This window comes from Equus caballus, chromosome 1 (assembly GCF_041296265.1).
Source record: "Equus caballus isolate H_3958 breed thoroughbred chromosome 1, TB-T2T, whole genome shotgun sequence".
Taxonomy (NCBI): Eukaryota; Metazoa; Chordata; class Mammalia; order Perissodactyla; family Equidae; genus Equus; species Equus caballus.
The window spans coordinates 170,696,152-170,717,645 of NC_091684.1; the positions used below are offsets into that span (position 1 = coordinate 170,696,152).

The 21,494-nt window shown below is 39.6% G+C and overlaps 1 long non-coding RNA gene across 1 annotated transcript; it reads left to right on the plus strand.

Moving 5' to 3' along the window:
* The first annotated feature begins 1,799 nt into the window (after window positions 1-1,799).
* LOC138918407 (uncharacterized) lies at window positions 1,800-18,241 on the plus strand. Its single transcript, XR_011427789.1, has 3 exons — window positions 1,800-2,267; window positions 2,989-5,064; window positions 17,984-18,241. It is a non-coding gene; the product is annotated as an uncharacterized lncRNA (long non-coding RNA).
* Window positions 18,242-21,494: the final 3,253 nt, after the last annotated feature.

Consider the following 21,494-nt stretch of genomic DNA (forward strand, 5'->3'; position numbering starts at 1 on the left):
GTATCTGGAATTCAACTCTTTTATTAGTTATCTAAATTCACCACCTATTATCTGTTCAAGTGTTCTCTTTTCTTTGTTCTGTTTTCTTGAGGATATGATTTCTTACGTATTTTTCAGCTCCTTGTCCCTGTTAAATTCTGGGTAACATCTTCAGATGTTTATTTACATTTACTAATCCTCTCTTGGCATGTGTAATCTACTAGTTAAATCATTCATTGAAAGTTTTATTTCAACAGTTATATATTCCATTTTAAAGGTTATGAGTATTTTTTCTTTTGCAAATCTGCATAATCATTTTTATAGTTTCATATTGCTTATTTATATGACCCTACCTTTTATATCTTTAAACATTTCATACTTAGTGCTTTTGTATTGTTTCGCTGAAAACTCCAACATCTGAAAGTCTGCTAGGTTTAGGTTTTTTTCCTGCTGCTTTGTTCCTATGTGTTTGGTGACTTTTTAATAAGAGTTCTTTTCTGGCTTACCTTTATCTGTGGAAATACTGAGCTCTTACATTGAAGGTGCTCTCCTGGTAGCATTTGCCTTTGATTCTGCCTGCAGCCAGGGCTCCTTGTACACACACACATTTCAGACTACTTGGAGGATCACAGTTTAATGAAATCTCAGGTTAAATTCCCACTCTGCTGCCAGCCTAAGCCCAGTCTTCTATTTCCCAGACACACTCACCCAAGGACATGGGTACCTGCCTGAGAAATGGCAGAGAAATGGTGCCATGAAGTGTGCTCAATGCCACATTACAGCTCATTTTATTGGGAGGAGTGGTAAGGGAGCTTGGAGATTTCCTTTATTTTCTGAAAGCCCTTAATTGCAATAAAGATTCATTTTATGCAGAATATAGTTATTTGTGGCAGAAGCTGTCTGTCTCTCACCCCAATAGAAGCTGAGAAAATGTTCCAGTGACGGTATAGCTGTAGATACTCTAAAACAGGGTTTCTCACTCAGCACTGTTGACAACTTGGGCCTGATAAGTCTTTGTTGCAGGGAGTTGTCCTCAGCATCATGGAATGTTCAGCAGCATCCCTGGCCTCTACCCACCAGCTGTCAGTGGCAAAGATGCCCCCCGAAGTTGCCACAACCAAAAATGTCTCCAGACATTTCCAAACGTCCTGGGGGCAAAATCACCCCTGGTTGAGAACCACTATGTGCAGAAAACTTCAGCTCCCGTGAGCTGGAATCAAACTGGTGATGTCTTCCGTTCTACCGGCGATGTCAGAGGGCACATCAATTGACTGTAGGACTTGTCTCTTCTTAGTGGAGATGTAAACACCAAATAAGGCATTTTATGTTAGAAGACTAATTGGAGAAATCTGAGTTTGTGGAACTACCTGGGAAGGTGATTGTGGAGCAGCACGTCCAATCTTGGAAGTTCCAAAAAGCCTGAAGTCGATGAGTCTAAACTTAGCCTTAGAATCACCTGGGAAATTAAAAAAAAAAATCTCGATCCACACCATTCAGAGATTCTAATTAAATACGTCCCGCTCAAGAGCCTTTTCCAGGTGATGAAGAGGTGCTTTGGATGTACCAGGTTAGGGCTGTAGGGATGCCAGCTGTGATCCTCTTCCCTTCCTTCAGCTGTTCCTGCTTCCGGGACCCGCACCTGACCCTGCGAGTCTTGGCGCTGGCCCAGGGCGCAGGAGAAGCCGAGCCGCCGCCTAGCGGAGGACGCCGCGCGCCGCGACCTGCGTTCTCGGCAGCGAGACTGCACCCCCAACTCCTGCGTCACAATCGGTGAACCCTCCGTTACTCTGGGCCCTGGCGTTTACCCTCCGCCGAGGGGCAGAAGCTGTGAAGAGCTCACTTCCTTCGGGCGGGGAGGCGGAACCGGGCTCACCGCGGACACCACGCCGCAGCCAGGCAGGCGTCGCTTTCCGACCTCTCCGGTGGCAGCTGTCCTTACAAATCCCGTACCGCCCAGGGCGCGCTTTGTTTCCTTTCTGCCGCGACCGTCCTAGTTCTGCCTGCTTCCTTCCCTCGTAATTGTTCTCTCCTCCGTTTTGTGGGTCTCCAGCATCTCAGCTCTGTCTGAAAAGCCCGCGAAACCTCGGTCTTGACCATCTTCTGGGCAGGAGCTAGACGCCATCCACCTCCAACTCAGGACTCCATATGTTTGGTAGCAAAAGCGCGGCTACCTGATGGGGCTCAGAGTTCGTTCAAGAATGTGACGAGAGTTGAATACAACCTCTCACACGCTGTTCAAGCCGCCAGTCTCTGGCACCTGCAGTAAGATCTCCGAGGAAAGTATTCTGGTAACAGTCTCCAACAACCCTCAATTCTCAAATCACAGGGACTCCTTTTGGTTCTTGGAATAGGTGACTGTTATGGCACTCCTCCAATCCTTTCAGACTTCAGTGCCTCTGCCCAGTCTTTAAATACTGGTGATCTCTGGGGCTTTGTCTTTTTCGCTCTCTACATGTTCTCTTTGGAAAATCTCAACCCCTACCAGGTTAAAATAGAACAATTCCTGCCTTAAAGTTGCAGATAAAAGGCAAGACACCCAGCTGAATTTCAGACAAACAATAATTTCTTGTGTCACCCTAATCCCAGCCCAGCAGAGGGCATTTCAGAGGTGGGACTTTTCTTTTTCTTTGTTGCTGAAAAAGATTTGCCCTGAGCTAACATCTATTGCCAACCTTCCTCTCTCTCTCTTTTTTTTTCCTTCCCAAAGCCCCAGTACATAGTTGTATCTTTTAGTTGTAAGTCCTTCTAGTTCTATGTGATCTGCTGCCACAGCATGGCTACTGACAGACAAGTGGTGTGGTTCTGCACTAGGAACCCAACCCAGGCTCCTGAAGCAGAGTGTGCTGAACTTTAACCACTAGGCCATCAGGGCTGGCTCAATAAATAATTTCTTAACATAAGTCTATCCCATGAAATATGTATCTAAAATTCAAGTTTAACTGTGTGTCCTGTATCTTTATTTGCTAAATCTAACAACTCTAACCCCATCCACCCTCTTCACCCACACAGATGCTGATGACCTTTCAAACTGCTATTTCTGGTCCCAACTCCCCAACCAGAATTCCAGGCCTGTGTACTCAACCCCTGTGGACATCTCACCGGCTGGTTCCTCAGACGCTGCAAACTCAACTTGTCCCAAGATGAACGCCACCCTTCCCATAAACCTGAACCTCTTCGAGTGTTCTCCATCTTCAGGAATGGCAGCACCAGTGGCTATATCACGTCCTCTTCCCAGATTCTCCCCTCTTCCTCCCACTTCCCACCCAGTGGTATACATATTAATTCTGTTGTACTGATCCAATATTTTCAGTCCATCTCCAGCTTTAGAGCCCTCCTTAATTCTCACCTGGTCCATAGTTCTCTTTGCTTCTAGCCAGACCTCCAAAACACTCTTTCACACTGCTGGGAAGTAGCAAAAATTTGCCAACAGGCCAATCAGATCAGGTCAAGTTCCTTTAATTTAAAAGCCCAACTTTGGAGTAGCTCCAGGTGCAAAATGGGAACCTGTGCAACTCCTTCCAGCTGGAATTAAACCAGCGACCTAAGGATTCCCACAGAGACCAGACTACAGTCCTCTGCTCTACCAGCTGAGCTATCAAAGGGTGCACACCTTGTGTTTTTGGAAAATTCTTTGTTTGCACAGACGGGAACTTTGGAAAGGACGTCTGGAGCAGTCTTCCTCACTTGCTCCTAGAGGGCCACAGACGTCTGTGCCTTTTGAGCCCCACTGCGTGGCTTCTCTAGATCTCTGGCCTAAAGCTATGGTCATCAGCCACCTAAACACCTTTTTTAGAGTGACTCTAGATTTGAAGAGCTCTGACAGTGGCCAAAAAGGTCCAGGAGAGCCCGAACTCTGCGAGCTCATGGTTAAGGTCACCACTCAGCTGGCCGAGTCCTCTGGAAGGGCGTTTAATTGCAACGGTCCCTTCTCAATTGGCTTCTCCTAGTGCTGCTTCCTTTCTCTGGTGCTTATTGTTAAGACTTGGTGAAAATAACCGGGAAAACAATTTTCGGCCCTGAAGGAGCAGGGAAGCTGTTTGCCCAGGCCAGCCCGGGTCAGAGCCTGGCTCCAGGCCAAGGTCCCCACCTCAGTCCTGCCCCTGCCCTCGCTCACTCACTTTTCTGCAGAGATGTCTTCTTCTTGCCGCGGATCAAACTTTAATGGACCTGGAAGGAGTGATTGAGATGGCACTTGGACTTATAGGCAGAGAAGATAATCGTGGCAGAATTTGTTGATTTGGCCCAGAAGGCCCTTTGCAAAATGTTTGGGTTTTACCCTGGGTCTTATGGCATCCTGAGGTCAGAAACAAACCTACATCAACGACCACCCAACAGAGCGGCAGCATTTATTACTTCTAAGAGCATCCACTGGTCCTACTGGTCACAACAGGAACCCCTGGACCAGCGGCAGTCTCTCTTGGACCTCCAATGCTCCTAATTCCCCCAGCGGACATCAGAGGGCTCTCCTAGCCCCTCCAAGACCTATGAACCAATGCACTCTGAGTGCTGAGCTTGCCTATAAAGGTGTTTCTCTGACATTGCCTCCTCTTTCTGCTTTCCTTCAGTCTTAAAACTATGCTCACCCAAGATTTAACCTGGGTCCTTTCACATCCGAAGCAAGAATTATTGAGCATAAACCCACAGGGACAGAAATAGGTCCGTTCCTTCAGGGAGTCTACTCTGCCTGCATGCTCTGTACCCCGTGTCCACTCCCACAGTCTTTTTATCAACTCTTTAGCGTTGTTCTTGTCTTCGGTATTATTTGTTCTCAAATCTGATTTGCTGGTTGTTGAGACCACAGCTCTCTCTGAAGATCATATCTGACCCATGGTCTCCCAAGAAGCCCCCATCCCTTACCGGGAAGCTTTACATCTAGAAGCAAAAACACTTGGGATTACTCCACCCAAGGAAAGGTCATCTCTTTCATGAATGTGCAGACTCTTCCTTGTTGATCCCCAGAAGCTGACTCGATCTGTGTAGTCAAGGTTAGACCTCCGTAGCTTCCCACATAGGAACTGTAGATAATGGAAGAATGAAGGCTTTCAGGAGTGTGTCTGTTCTCCAAGCCGGTGTGTTGGAATCCAGGTGAGTGTGCATGGCAGGGATTCCTGGGGAAGATTTGGTTGGCTCAAGACTATCTGCCCAAAGGCTACTTGCAAAGTTGTCACCTTGTAGGTCTTGTATTCTCAGAGGGAAAGAAAGAGCAATTGCTGTTACCTTCTGATTCCCAGCATCATGGGGGAGTCTTGCCTGGCAGGCTGGGGCTTCTTTCAGATCCAGCTGTCTCTCTGAGCTCTAAATCTGAAGTTGCAATTGTTTGCAGATGGTGGGCAAGTGTCCAAGTTGGATTTACTATATCTGAATAATTTTTTGTGAATCTCTCAATTTAGAACATCTGCCAAACTCTTAGTTGTGAAGCTGCATGGTCAGGAGTTAGTACACTGTAAATCAGGGCTCCTGAGGTCAAATCTCAAGGGGGCCTTTGGGGCTGAATTGTGCATTAACAGCCTGATGCTTTCTGCTTCTTCACAACACCCTTCTGTGGTGGATCCCACAGAGCAGAGTAAACTTCCTTACTGAAAAGGATTTTGCAATTTAGGATTTTGGCTAGGAAAAAAAAATCATTCTAGTGCTCTCTCCTTGCTGTGATGATGTAAGTTGATTTTGGTTGGTGATGTAAGAAATCCCATCTCACAATTATTTTTTTAAATGTTTGGGGTGTAGGGAGTCAGGGTTCTCAGTGCAGATATAAACAAAATTATTTTCCTATCTTCTTAAGAGGAAAAACTGAGATACATGGAAACTAAATTAGCATAATTTAATTAAAAGGTCAAGTAGGATAGAAGACATCGCCTTCTTGATTTGAAAGAGCTCAAAGAAGTCCACTATTGCCACAGTTAAAAGCTTGCTTAATATGAATGAAGAATTGAAACAGGCCAGAGATCTCATCAAGATGGCAGCATAGGCAGACTCTGAACTCATCTCCTCCCATGAACTCAACCAGGTTACAACTATTTTTGGAAAAATTACCCTGGATAGAAAACTGAAAACTGGATAAAAAGAACCCCCACAACAAGGCACAGTCCTGACCAAGGTGGAAGAGGCTGAAATTCTTTCTGGAGAGAAAAAAAGTGACCTTCAGGAGTGGTGGAGTTTTTCAGCTGGCCAGGTGGGAGCCACACTAAGGTACGCAGCCCTCCCTGGAGAAGTGAGGTCCTGAGCAGGAGCCCAGTACTGCTACAAGCATCCTTCAGACTCAGCACAACTGAGATGAGGGTCTTACTATCTGGTTTTGCTGGCTATTAACCTATTAACTGCAGTGGGGTATACCCTCAGAAAAGCTATCAGACGAAAGCTAAAAAGACCTGGGTCTTAAAGGGCCCACACACAAACTCACCCATCTAAGCAGCCTAAAATCACCAGAAAGAAGGCTGACAGTCCATTGGTGAAAAGAGACTCACCTGGTAGGCTCTGGGTGCATCTTGGTGAGAGGAGAGACCTCTCTGGAGACTGAGACATTGATGGTGGCCATTGTGGTAACCTAGTCCAGGTGTGCTGACACAGACAGGCAGATGCCATTGAAGTTCTTCCCCAGGCCTGTTAGTCCAGGGGTCTGCCACACCCACTACAGTGCAGATTTAATCTAGTTCAGCCAGAGCAGGCAGCCAACCCTAGGGACTGGCCCCACCCAACAGCAAGCCCTCAGGCTACTTGTCTGCATTGACTGGGTGCCTTGATCCTCTACAGGCAGCTGAGTGTGTCTGCCTCTGTGGGGCAGGACCTGTGTGAGGACCAAGTGAACTGTGGGGGGCATTGGTGGAGAGGTAGGGGCCTCTGTAGTGGGGCAACAGGGTATGCTCCAGGGGGTTGGGAAGTGTGCATGGACCAGGACTGTGTTGACAGTGTATGTGATCCTGTGGGGGGCGGGGGGGGGGGGTGAGGCTTATCAGCAACAGAAGACCTGTGCTTCACAAATAGCCATAAAAAGGATCAGCACCACCTTCCAAAGCCTGAAACAATGGAGTGCTCCCATGCCTAGGGCCAGGCCCACTCAGCTGCACTCCTAAGAGAACTGACAACATCTTTGTAGGCCTGAGGCCTATAGCAACTGTAAGCCCCTGAACCTAGCAACCAGCTACACTGGGTACCTACCCAATTAACAGGAAAACTGCAACAGCAGAGTACTGTTAGACCTTGTAGCCTATGGTGCTGAGGCCCCCCAAACCAGATTTACAAACAGCTGGCCAGGGAAGGAAAGACTAGACTCCCTGGGTACCTGGATTAAGAGCAACCCTGCCACAGCAGAAGGACACAAGTAGCCCACAAAGGGGTCATTCCTGGATCATTTGGACTGGTGACTAGAGAGAAGCACACTGCTGGGCCACCTCTCCAAGATCAGGAGACATAGCCAGCTCACCTAATGCATAGATATAATCACAGAGAAAGAGGCATAATGAGGAGACAAAGGAATACATTCCAAGCAAGGGAACAGGACAAAACCCCATAAAAAGAACCAAATGAAACAGAAATAAGTGACCCACCCGACAAAGAGTTCAAACAAAAACACATAAGGATGCTCAGAGCTATTAGGAGAAGACTGGATGACCACAGTGAGCTCATCAACAAAGAAGTGGAAAATATGAAAAAGAACCAATCAAAAATGAAGAATACAATACTGGAAATGAAAAATTCACTAGAGGGACTCAATAGCAGAGTAGATGGTACAGAAGGACGGATCAGCAAGCTAGATGAAAGACTAGAGGCAATCACCCAAGCTGATCATAAAAAAGAAAAAAGAATTAGACATAATGAGAACAGTCTAAGGGAACTCTGGGACAATATCAAGCATACTAACATTCATATTATAGGTGTCCCAGAAGCAGAAGAGAGAGACAAAGGGGCAGAAAATCTATTTGAAGAAATAATGCCGAAAATTTTCCTAACCTGCGGAAGGAAACCAACATCCAAGTACAGGAAGCACAGAGAGCTCCAAATGAGATAAGCCCAAAGAGGCCCACACCAAAACATATTATTATTAAAATGTCCAAAATTAAAGACAAAGAGAAAATCCTAAAAGCGGCAAGAGAAAGGCAACAAATGACATACAAAGGAAAGCCCATAAGGCTATCAGCGAACTTCTCAGCCAAAACCCTACAGAGAAGAGAATGGCATGACATATTTAACGTGCTAAAAGGAAAAAACCTACAGCCAAGAATACTATATCCATCAAGGTTGCCATTCAGAATGGAAGGAGAGATAAAGAGCTTCCCAGACAAGCAAAAATTAAAGGAGTTTATCACCAAGAAACCAGTTCTACGAGAAATGCTAAAGGGAGTTATTTAAGTAGGAAAGTGATAACCACAATTAGGGATAAAAAAATTATCAAAAAAAACAGGCAATAAGATCACTGGTAAAGGTAAAAATATAGTAAAGGTAGCAGATCAATCACCTGTGAAGATAATATGAACGTTAAAAGACAAAAGTACTAAAACTACCTATTTCAGTGATAAGAGGGTAATGGATAGACACACACAAAATAAGAGATTAAATATGATTTCAAAAACATAAAATGTGGGAGGAGAGGAGTGAAAAAGTAGAGCTTTTAGAAAGAGGTCAAGCTAAAAAGTCTATCAACTCAATATAGACTGCTATATACATAGAATGTTATATAGGATACTCATGGTGATCACAAATCAGAAACCTATAATAAGTAAGCAAATAAGTAAGACAAAAGAAATCAAACATATTACTAAAGAAAGCCATCAAACCACAAGGGAAGAGAGCAAGAGAAAAAGAAAGGAACAGAGAAGAATTACTAAAACACCCAGAAAAAAAATTAACAAAATGGCAATAAACACATATTTATCAATAGCTACTTTAAATGTCAGTGGACTAAATGCTCCAATCAAAAGGCATAGGGTGGCCAATTGGATAAAAAAAAAAGACCCATCTATATGCTGCATACAAGAGACACACTTCAGACCTAAAGAGACTCACAAAATGAAAGTGAAAGGATGGAAAAATATATTCCATGCTAATGGCAAAGAAAAGAAATTGGGGGTAGCAATACTTATATCAGACAAAATAGACTTTAAAACAAAAATTGTAACAAGAGACAAAGTAGGGCACTACATAATGATAAAGGGAACAATCGAACAAGAAGATATAACACTTGTAAATATCTATGCACCCAACATAGGAGCACCTAAATATATAAGGCAATTATTAACAGACATAAGAGGAGAAATAGACAGTACCACAATAATAGTAGGGGACTTGAACACTTCACTTACACCAAAGGATAGATCACCCAAACAGAAGATCAATAAGGAAACACTGGCCTTACATGACACATTTGACCAGATGGACTTAGTGGATATATATAGAACATTCCATCCAAAAACCACAGAATATACATTCTTTTCAAATGCCCATGGAACATTCTCCAGGATTGATCACATATTAGGCCACAAAACAAGTCTCAATAAATTTAAGCAGATCAAAATAATACCATGCATCTTTTCTAACCACAAAGGTATGAAACTAGAAATCAACTACAGGAAGAAAATCAGAAAAACCACAAAAATGTGGAGATTAAACAAAATGCTACTGAACAACAATTGGGTCAATGAAGAAATCAAAGGAGAAATCAAAAAATTCCTGGAGACAAATGAAAATGAAAATACAACATGCTAAAATCTATGGGATACAGCAAAAGCAGTTCTAAGAGGGAAGATTATAGCAATTCAGGGCTACCTCAACAAGGAAGAAAAATCCCAAATAAACAATCTAACAGTGCATCTAAAGGTACTGGAAAAAGAAGAACAAACAAAGCCCAAAATCAGCAGAAGGAAGGAAATAATAAAAATCAGAGCAGAAATAAACAAAAGAGACTAAAAAATCAATAGAAAAAATTAATGAAACTAAGAGCTGGTTATTTGAAAAGATAAACAAAATTGACAAACCCTTAGCTAGACTCACCAAGACAACAAGAGAGAAGGTTCAAATAAATAAAATCAGAAATGAAAGAGGAGAGATTACAACAGACACCTCAGAAACACAAAAGGTAATAAGAGAATTCTATAAAAAGCTATACGCCAACAAATTGGATAATCTAGAAGAAATGGATAAATTCTTAGAAGCATACAACCTTCCAAAACTGGACCAAGAAGAAGTAGAGAATTTGAGTAGACCAATCACCAGTAAAGAGATCGAAACAGCAATCAAAAACCCCCCGAAAAATAAAAGCCCAGGACCAGATGGCTTCCCTGGTGAATTCTACCAAACATTCAAAGAAAACTTAATGCCTATCCTTCTAAAACTAGTCCAAAAAATTGAAGAGGAAAGGAGGCTTCCTAACTCATTCTACAAAGCCAACATTATCCTGATACCAAAACCAGACAAGGACAACAAGATGTTCAACATCATTAGCTATCAGGGAAATGCAAATCACAAGTACAATGAGGTATCACCTCACTCTGGTCAGATTGGCTATAATTAACAAGACAGGAAACAACAAGTGTTGGAGGGGATGTGGAGAGAAGGGAACCCTGGTACACTGCTGGTGGGAGTGCAAACTGGTGCGCCCACTATGGAAAGCAGTATGAAGTATCCTCAGAAAATTAAGGATAGATCTACCATATGATCCAGCTATTCCACTGCTGGGTATTTATCCAAAGAACTTGAAAACACAAACGCATAAAGATACATGCACCCCTATGTTCATTGCATCATTATTCACAATAGCCAAGACTTGAAAGCAAATTAGGTGCCCATCAAGGGACAAATGGATAAAGAAGATGTGGTATATATACATAATGGAATATTGTTCAGCCATAAGAATGATGAAATCCGGCCACTTGTGACAACATGGATGGACCTTGAGGGTATTATGCTAAGTGAAATAAGTCAGAGGAAGAAAGTCCAATATCGTATGATCTCACTCATAAGTAGAAGATTAAAACGATGACAAATAAACACACAGCAACAGAGATTAGATTGCTGGTTACCATAGGGGAAAGGGGTGGGCGGGAGGGCAAAAGGGGTGATTAGGCTCACATGTGTGGTGATGTACTATAATTAGTTTTTGGGTGGCGAACATGATGTAATCTACACAGAATTTGAAAAATATTACGATGTACATCTGAAAACTATATAATGTTATAATCCAGTGTTACTGCAATTAAAAAAAAAAAAGAAAGAAACAAGCCAGAAGCACTTGATGGGAAAATAATGTGTTTTGGCACTTTTTGTACTTTCTGAAACCTTATTGTTGTCTGGGACAATCATATCTAGTAACTGCATTTCCTAGCTTATTAAAACTCATGTGAGAAGCTGGAACCGTGGCCAAGTGGTTAAGTTCGTGTGCTCCACTTTGGCAGCCCAGGGTTTCAGCAGTTTTGATCCTGTGTGTGGAGATGGCACTGCTCATCAAGCCATGCTGAGGTGGTGTCCCACATAGCACAACCAGAAAGACCTACAACGATGTACTGGGGGGCTTTGGGGAGAAGAAGAAGAAGAAAAAAAAAGATGGGCAACAGATGTTGGCTCAAGTGCCAATCTTTAAAAAAAAAAAAACAAGTGAAATATTTAAAGTGTTGAAAGAAAAAAACCACCAGCCTAGAATTCTGTATTTATCCAAGTTATCTTCAAAAGTGAAAGAGAAATAAAAACATTCTCAGACAAACAAGAATTTAGGGAATTTGTATCAGTAGAATTGCCTTGCAAGAAATGATAAAAGAAGTTCTCCAGAAAGTTATTCCTAGGTCAGAAACTCAGATCTACATGAAGAAAAGGAAGAGCATTAGAAAAGGAATAGATGAAGGTAACACCTTTTATTTTCTTCTTCTTAATTGATCTAACAGTTAAGAGTTTGCTTCAAAAAATAATAATAGCAACAAGGTAGTGGATAATCATAGCTTCTGGATAACGAATGAAAGCAATGTTGTAAGGGATGAAGAAGAAATGGGAATAGTATGTTATGAAGCAGTATAGGGTTATTTCAAAGTAGACATAGATTAGTTGGAAATACATAGTTGTAAACTCTAGGGCAACCATTAAAAATTTTTAAAGTATAATTGGTATGCTGAGAGGAGAGAAAATGGAATCATATAAAATGCTCGTTTAAAACCAGAGTAGACAAAGAGTAGATGACAAAAAAAGAAACAAAGAATAAAGGCAATAAATACAAAACAGTCACAAATATGGTATATATGAATCCAACTACAACAATAATTATTTTAATTGTGAATAGTCTAAATACACTAATTAAAAGACAGAGACTGTTGGAGTGATTAAAAAACCACTATCTAACTATATGTTATCTACAAGAAACTCATATTAAGAATAAAGACATAGATAAAAAGTACAGGGGTGGAGAGAGATATTCCATGCTAACACTAATCAGAAGAAAGATGAAGTGGCTATGTTAATTTCAGATAAAGCAAACTTCAGAGTAAGGAAAATTATCAAGTCAAAGAGGCATTACATAATGATACAGGGATCAGTTCTCCAAGAAGATATAACATCCTTAATGTGAATGTACCTAACAATGGTGTGTCAAAATAAATGTGTCAAAAACTGATAAACAGCAAGGAGAAATTGACAAATCCACTATGATAGTTGGAGACTTCAACACTCCTCTGTCAGTAATTGACAGATCTAGCAGGCAGAAAATCAGTAAAGATGTAGATGAACTGAACAACACCATCAACCAACTGGATCAATATGGACATTTATAGATTACTTCATAGGACAACAGCAGAATACACATTATTCTCAAGCTGACTTGGAACATCCACCAAAATAGACTACATTCTGGGCTGTAAAACACATTAACAATTTTAAAAGAATAGAAATCGGGCTGGCCCAGTGGCATAGTGGGTGAGTTGGCATGCTCCGCTTCAACAGCCCAGGGTTTGCAGGTTTGGATCCTAGGCACAGACCTAGCACCACTTGTCAAGCCATGCTGTGGCGACATCCACATAAAATAGAGGAAGATTGGCACAGACGTTAGCTCAGCAACAATCTTCCTCAAGCAAAAAGAGGAAGACTGGCAACAGATGTTAGCTCAGGGCCAATCTTCCTCACACACACACACACACACAACAGAATAGAAACTATTCAAAGTATACTCTCAGACCACAATGAAATTAAACCAGAAAATAATAACAGAAAGATAGTTGGAAAAATCTCAAAATATTTGGAGATTAAACAACACATTCCTAAGCAACTCATGGGTCAAAAAAGAAACCTGAAAGGAAATTTTAAAATATTTTGAACTAAATTAAAATGAAAACACAGCTTATCAAAATTTGTTGGATGCAGTAAAAGCAGTGACTAGAAGGAAATTTATAACATTGAATACATATATTAGAAAAGAAGAAAACTCTAATATCAATAATCTAAGCTTCCACCTTGGGAAACTAGAGGAAGAAGAGCAAATTAGGTCCAAATAAGCAGAAGAAAAGAAATAACAAAAATTAGAGCAGATATCAATGAAATTGAAAGAGGAAATTAGTAGAGAAAATCAAAAAGCAAAAGCCTGATTCTTTGAAAAGATCAAAACATTCATAAACCTCTACATGGGCTAATGGGCTAACCAAGATAAAAATAGAAAAGACACAAATTACCAACATCAGAAATGAAAGAGAAGTACCACTACTGATCTCATGAACATTAAAAAGATAATAAAGGAATATGATGAACAGCTCTATGCCCATAAATTTGATAACTTAGGTGAAATGGGCCAATTGCTTGAAAGACACATTTTACCAAAATTCACAAGGAGAAGTAGGTCATGTGAATAGGCCTTTATATATTAAAGAAATTGAGTCAAAAATTTATAACCTTCCAAAATAGAAAGTACCAGGCCCAGATGGTTTTGCTGGCGAGTTCTACCAAACATTTGTGAACACAGATACAAAAATCTTTCAATATATATAAGCAAAACAAATTCAACAATGTATGACAAGAATTACACATCATGACCAAGATTTATTGTAGGTATGTAAGTCTGCTTAAACGTTCAAAAATCAATTAATATAATCCACTACATCAACAGGCTAAAAAAGAAGAATCATGTCATCATATCAATTGATGCAGAAAAAGCACTTGGCGTATCCAACATCCATTCATGACAAAAACTCTCTGTAAAGTAGGAATAGAGGGGAACTTCCTCAACTTGATAAAGAACATCTACAAAAAACCTACAGCTAACATCATACTTAATGGTGAGAAACTAGATGCTTTCAGCCTAAGATCAGGAATGAAACGATGTCCTCTCTCACCACTCCTATTCAACATCATCCTGGAAGTCCTAGCTAATGCATCAGACAAGATAATAAAGGTATACGGATAGAGAAGGAAGAAATAAAACTGTCTTTGTTCACAGATAGTATAATTGGTTCTGTAGAAATTCCAAAAGAATGGACAAAAAACCCTCCTGTAACTAATAAGCAATTACAGCAAGGTTACAGGATACAAGTTTAATATACAAAAGTCAATCGTGTTCCTATATACTAACTAGCATATAGGAACAATTGGAATTTGAAAATTAAAACACAGTCCTATTTATATTAGCACCCCCCAAAAGAAATCCTGTAGACATAATTCCAACAAAATATACATAAGATCTATATGAGGAAAACTATAAAGAGCTGATGAAAGAAATCAAAAAACTAAATAAGTGGAGAGATATTCCATGTACATGGATAAAAAGAGTCAATATTGTTAGATGTCAGTTCTTCCTGACTTGATCTATAGAATCAAAGCAATCCCAATCAAAATGCCAGCAAATTATTTTGTGATATCAACAAATTAAAATTTATATGGAAAGGCTAAAGACCCATAATTCACACAATACTAAAGAAAAAGTTGGAGAACAGAAACTACCCAACTTCAAGACTTACTATAAAGCTACAGTGATTAACACAGTATGATATTGGCAAGAGAAGAGACAAACAGATCAACGGAATAGAATAGAAAACCCAGAAATAGACTCCCATAAATATAGTGAACTGATCTTTGAAGAAGTAGCAAGGGCAATTCGATAGAGAAAGGATAGTTTTTTCAACAAATGGTGCTACAATAACTGGACATCCACATGCAAAAAAAAAAAAAAGAACCTAGACACAGACTTTACACTTTTCACGAAAATTACCTGCAAATGGATCATAGACCTAAATGTAAAAGACAAAACTAGAAAATTTCTAGACAATAATACAAAAGAAAATCTAGATGACCTTTCATTTGGCAATGATTTTTTGAGTATAATTCTGAAAGCACAACACGTGAAAGAAAATATTAAGTTGGACTTCATTCAAATTAAACACTTCTGCTCTGGGAGAAAATATTTGCAAAACACGTATGTGCTAAAGAACTCGTATCCAAAATATAAAAAGAACTCTTATAACTAAACAAAAAAATAAGCAACTGAGCTTAAAAAAGTGGATATGAGAGCTGAATAGACATCTCACCAAAGAAGCCATACAGATGGCAAATAAGCATATGAAAAGATATTCAACATCATATATCATTAGGGAATTGTAAATTAAAACAATGAGATTCCACTACACACCTATTAGAATGGCTAAAATCCAAAACACTGACAACACCAAATGCTGACAAGGATGTGGAGAAACATGAACTCTCATTTGTTGCTGGTGAGAATACAAACAGTTCTAGCCACTTTGGAAGACAGTCTGTCAGTTTTTTAAAAAGCTAAATATAAACTTGCCATAAGATCCCGCAATCGTGCTCCTAGGTATTTACATTTACGAGTTGAAAACTTATGTCTACACAAAAGTCTGCATATGAATGTTTATAGCAGCTTTATTCATAACTGCCAAAACTTGGAATCAACCAAGATATCCTTCAGTAGATGAGTGGATAAACCGGTACGTATAGATAGTGGAATACTATTCAGCACTGAAAAGAAATGAACTATCAAGCCATGAAAAGACATGAAGGAAACTTAAATGCATATTGTTAAGTGAGAGAAGCTAGTCTGAAAAGGATACATAATATACGATTCCAACTATATGACATTCTGGAAAAGGCAAAACTATTGGGAAAGTAAAATGATCAGTGGTTGCCAGAGGTTCAAGGGAGGGAGTAATGAACAAGTGTCAGCACAGGGAATTTTCAGGGCAGTAAAACTGTTCTATATGTTTCTATAATGGGAGATACATGAAATTATGCATTTGTCAAACCCATGGAATTTTACGACACAGAATGATCCTTAATGTAAACTATAGACTTTAGTTAGATAATAAGGTATCAATATTGGCTCATCAATTACAACAAATACATCACACTAATGCAACATGTTAATAATAGGGGAAACTGGGGGGTATGGTAACTGTATTTTCTGTGCAATTTTTCCATAAACCTAAAACTGCTATGAAAAGTAAAGTCCACTAAAATTTTTTTAAATGTTCTTAAGGTTCTGATATCTAACAATGTAATTTAAAAGTGGAGAAATAACTAAATTTCCAGATTATTACATGTTGGATTTTAAAAGTGATCCTTTTTAATTGCCTGTCTTTACAATATCATACTTGAATTATGTGTGGGATTTCAATGACCTCACATAAATTAAAATACACAGCAGGACTTGGCACCACTTGTCAAGCAATGCTGTGGCAGCATCCCAAATAAAATAGAGGAAGATTGGCACAGGTGTTAGCTCAGGGCCAATCTTCCTCACCAAAAAAAAAGAAAAGAAAAGAAAAGAAAATACCCTGCAAACCTTGCAAGTCCTTCTGACTTTTGACTATCTAGAAGGAGTAGTACTTATGTGTTATTGACTTTGCAAGCCACTGAAAGCTATAAGGTAGTTCTTTAATGTGTGAGATCTGACCACTCTTGACCACTTGATAGTTGAGAAATATGATTCATGTAATTTCAAGCTTTTGGAGAGCAGTAGTTTGAGAGTTTGTTAAAGATAGTGAAATAGTTTGTGTTTCTCTTGGGTAGAAGGAGATAAAGAAAAGCACATTGTTTTGTAGAAGCATTCCTCTATCTTTAAAAATAATTGATTTTAATATCCTTTTCTTTGGATATAAAAAGTTATTTTCCTGAAGAAGCTAAATATTTCACAGAAAGACTCTAGGATCTTTTAAGTCTTTTAAACTTTTTTATTTAAAACCTTCGGAACTTATATATACTATTTGCTAGGTTTTAGGAGAATCCGTTTTCCCAGATGAAATAAAAGATCCTCAAAGAATGATTTAAGTAGCAGGAACGGCATTGCTTTAAAAACTGATGAAAGAAAAAGCGTTTGGGCTGGTTGTTGTTTTTCTTATTAATTTATAGGCATTTTTTATGTATTTGGGATGTGAATCCTTTTTTGGACATACAAATACATTACCCCACTCTGTGACAGGCCTCTTCACTCACTTAATGATATTTTTAATTTTATTTTATTTTTTCTCCCCAAATCCCCCCAGTACATAGTTGTATATTTTAGTTGCAGGTCCTTCTAGTTGTGGCATGTGGAATGCCACCTCAACATGGCCTGATGAGTGGTGCCATGTCCGTGCCCAGGATCCGAACCCCGGGCCGCTGAAGCGGAGCGTACAAACTTAACCACTCGGCCACAGGGCCAGCCCCAATGATATTTTTTAAATGAGAAGATCTTAATTTTAATGTAGCTGCTCCATTTATCAATTTTATGTCTTTATATTTTTTTATATCTTGTTTAAGAAATACTTGCCTAACTCAAGGTCATCAAGGTGATCTATTTTTTTTAAAAGAAGCTTTACTGTTTTACATTTCACAATTAGATTTATAATTCATCATTTTTTATTGATATTATAAGTGAACATAAGTGAGGCCATCTTGTTACGCTAAACAGCCCCAGCCCCTCCTCTGTATCATTACTCACAGCTCTGCACATACTCTAAAATAATTCACATGCTCTCCTGATTTATGGCCTCCACTTACGCGTGTACTCCCCTATAGCTTGATAAATTAAAACTTTGTTCTATGAGTTTCTCTCCAGGACCAGGCCGACCATAAGTAGGAAACACACTTACAAGGAGGTATCCATCACAGCTGACCAAAGAATGGAACAATGTGATGCCTGGACCCGTCATACCTGGAGACCAACATCCCTGGACCCCCTCCTCACTGCCCATTTTCCCTATATAACTACCTCAAGATTATGTAACTTTTGAAGATGGTTTTTTTGAGACATTATTCTGCCATCTTCTCAATTATGTTGGCTAATTGAATTAAAACTTCCTTTCTCAATCCCTAACTCATTGTGATTAACTCTGATCGCCGCCAGCAGAGCGAGCCCATTGCTCGGTATCAGTACGTGCTTTGAATCAAGATTCATTTTCCTCCACTGTATTAGCTAAGTGATTCATTACCATTTACTGAAAACACAGTTCTCTCCTCTACTGCACTGCAGCATAATCTTTGTCGTAAAGCAATGGCCAGGTATGAGTCTATTTCCAGATGCTGTACTGTTCCATTGGTATATTTGCCTATCCTGTATCACTACCACTCTGACTAAATGGTTGTGTTTTTATAATAATTCTTGGTATCTGGTAGAGCAAGTTTTCCTTATTTGTCCTTTCCAAGAGTCTATTAATTAGTTTTGACCCTTTACATGTCCATATATACTTTAGAATTGTCCTGTCAAGTTGCCTGCCCAATTGTGGAATTTTGATTGGATTTTTAAGATTATAGATTACTTTGATGAGATTTGACATTTTTACAATACTGATTTTTCCAGTCCAGAAACATGGACTGTCTTTCCATTTATGTAGCTTTTCTTTAATTCTCCAGTAATATTTTGTATTTTCTGCCTTGAGATTTTGCACATTTTAAAAGATGTGTTTCTAGGTAATTTCATTTCATTGTTTGATGCTATTATAAAGGAAACCTTTTAAAAATTTAGCATTCTAACAGTTGGTGATGACATATAGAAATATAAGTAATCTTTGCATCACTTTTCATTTCTAGTAATATACCTGTAGATATATATATATATATTTGCTTTACACAGTGAAGGTTTATTTCTGACTCATATCACAGTCTTGGGGGATGCAGCAATGGCTTGGAGATCCAGGCTCTTCAGTGTGAGGCCTACGTGGTCACCAAGGATAAGGAGGAGAGCTGGGACAGGCACACGTGGACACTTATACCACTTGTGCTCACACACCTCTGGCCAAGACTGATCACCTGATCAGCCTAACTGCAAGAGAGTCATGGGGGGCCATGGCATTGGTGAGCCCTCACAGCCTCACCATGGAGAAAAGGAGAAGTAAAAGGTGCTTGAGACCACCACCATTATTATCAAAAGCCATCCCACCTGCCGAGAAGGACAAACACCTAGAAGTTCATTTATTATCAGTCGTTGGATACTAAATCCTACAAATAGTGTCAATAGCATCCTTCCTTTGTGTATGTCTTTAAATTTTCTTTTTACACAATCAATTCTTCGTTTTTGTTTCTTCTAGTGAAAACCTTCAGTATGTTGAATAGGAGATAGCAGCCATCCTAATTTTGTTTCAGTCTCAAATAGAAATCTAACATGATTTCACCGTTAAATATGTTGTCTGATATAACAAACAATGAGGCATTTTTTTGTAGATACACTTCATCAAACTAAGAATATTACCTTCTGTTCCTGGTTTTCCAGTAATTTTTATCATGAAAGATATTTAATTTTATTAAATGAATTTCCCACATCTATTAAAATAGTCATTACTTTTCTCCTTTGGTCTGTTTGTTGAATTACATTGATTTTTCTAATGTGAAGTCAATCCTGCCTTTATTCAATAGCTACAGTTTTGTCAGATATGTTATAATTTTTATATATGGCCTTATTTGGTTTGCTAATTTTTTGTTTAGAACTTTTGTATCCATGTTCATGAATGAGATTGGCCAAAATAATTCTTTCTCTTAATGTCCTTGTCTGCTTCTGATATAAAATTCATAGTTGCTTCACAAAATGAGTTATTTCCATATATCTGGGAATGTTCTAGTTATTACCATTCTGGCTTTTTACTTCTATATTTTGGCTGAGTAACTTTTCTCACCTTTACCCCTCAAATGTCATCAAGCAAATGATTTCATATATTTTTTCAACTTTCAGATTTTCTCAGTGGTAGGGTTAAGTTGATTATCTTACTATATAATTCCAAGAAACTTCCTCATTTGCTTTTCATCACAGAAAACTCTGAGCTCTTGGAATATGTCACCTCTGGTTGTTATCTTAGAATCTTATCTTAGATTATCTTAGAAGATATTGTGGGCCTTTTTGTTCTCCAGTAAAGCAGGTCTCTAGTCCTTACTCCAGGATGTAATGATGCATTCAGAGCCTTCATCTTTCTTGAACTGATGTTGAAATGCCTCAGGTTCATAAATAATTTAACATGTACTTGGTGTCCCTTCTGTGCAAGGCACAGTGCAAGGGGATGATGATACCAATATGAACACAGCATTGCTCCAGACTTCAAGGAGCTCACTCGTAGACAGGATGTTGAAGTGTAACAGCAGTGTAGTGTAATAGGTGGAAAGGTGAAAGTAATCAAAGAGACAAAGAGGAGGACAACCAAAGTGAGACTTGGGGAGCTGGGAAAAGATTCTGGTAAAAGAGGATCCTGAAATGAGTAAGAGAGAATGAGAAGGAATTTGATAAAGGAGGAGGCAGAGTAATCCAAGCAGAGTAAGCACCTTGTTATCACCTGGTGTTTGTAAACCCAGGAAACATGGCACATTTTGACTGAGTCAGAGAGTTTGGGTGGAGATGGGAGTGGGGGAAATGGAACTGATAATGCTGGTTACTTCAAAGGTAGTTCTTTCAAAGAGCCTCCAGTATTTTCAGTAAAATGTAAAGGTGAGAGGAAGAAAAAGGCCACCTGTAAAAAGTGTAGGGCTTCCCATCTTCTGGGACAGTGCTGACCTCCCATCAAGGGTGGGTCATGCTACAAGACGCAGAGGTAGGAACTCACCTGCCCTTTTTGTAACTCTGACTCCTGCCCTATTATGTGACATACAGTGAGAGACAATGAGGCTGCAAGAATGGGAAAAGCACAGGGGAAAACAAGGAACCATGCCAAGGAAGAAACTGCTTGTTTATAGGCTTTTATCCCAGGCACGGCTTCTCAGACGCTGCTCTTCTGCCTTGTAAAACAAGGGGTGCCTTCTGATCCTGAGGAAACTGAGTCACCAGGTTATTTCTTGTGGCTACTAGCCTCTAGGACCCCACCCACCCCTCTTCTAGAGAGTGTTATTTATCTTCAAAGTGTTCAATGATTTTGACTTGAGCAAGCTCTGATATTTAGATAAGGAGACTTTGCCTTAAAATTCCCCAAGGTATTTCAGTCTGTGTACAATATGGGACAGGCAGGCAAAAGTTGGACCTGAAAGGATTACATCTCTTATCCTCCATCCTGAAAAGACTATGAAACTTATCCACACTCCCTTTATCCACTACTGATTGAAAAAAAATGTTTCACTTGAGGCCAGGTCTTATGTTTCTTGCTTATGGATTTTAC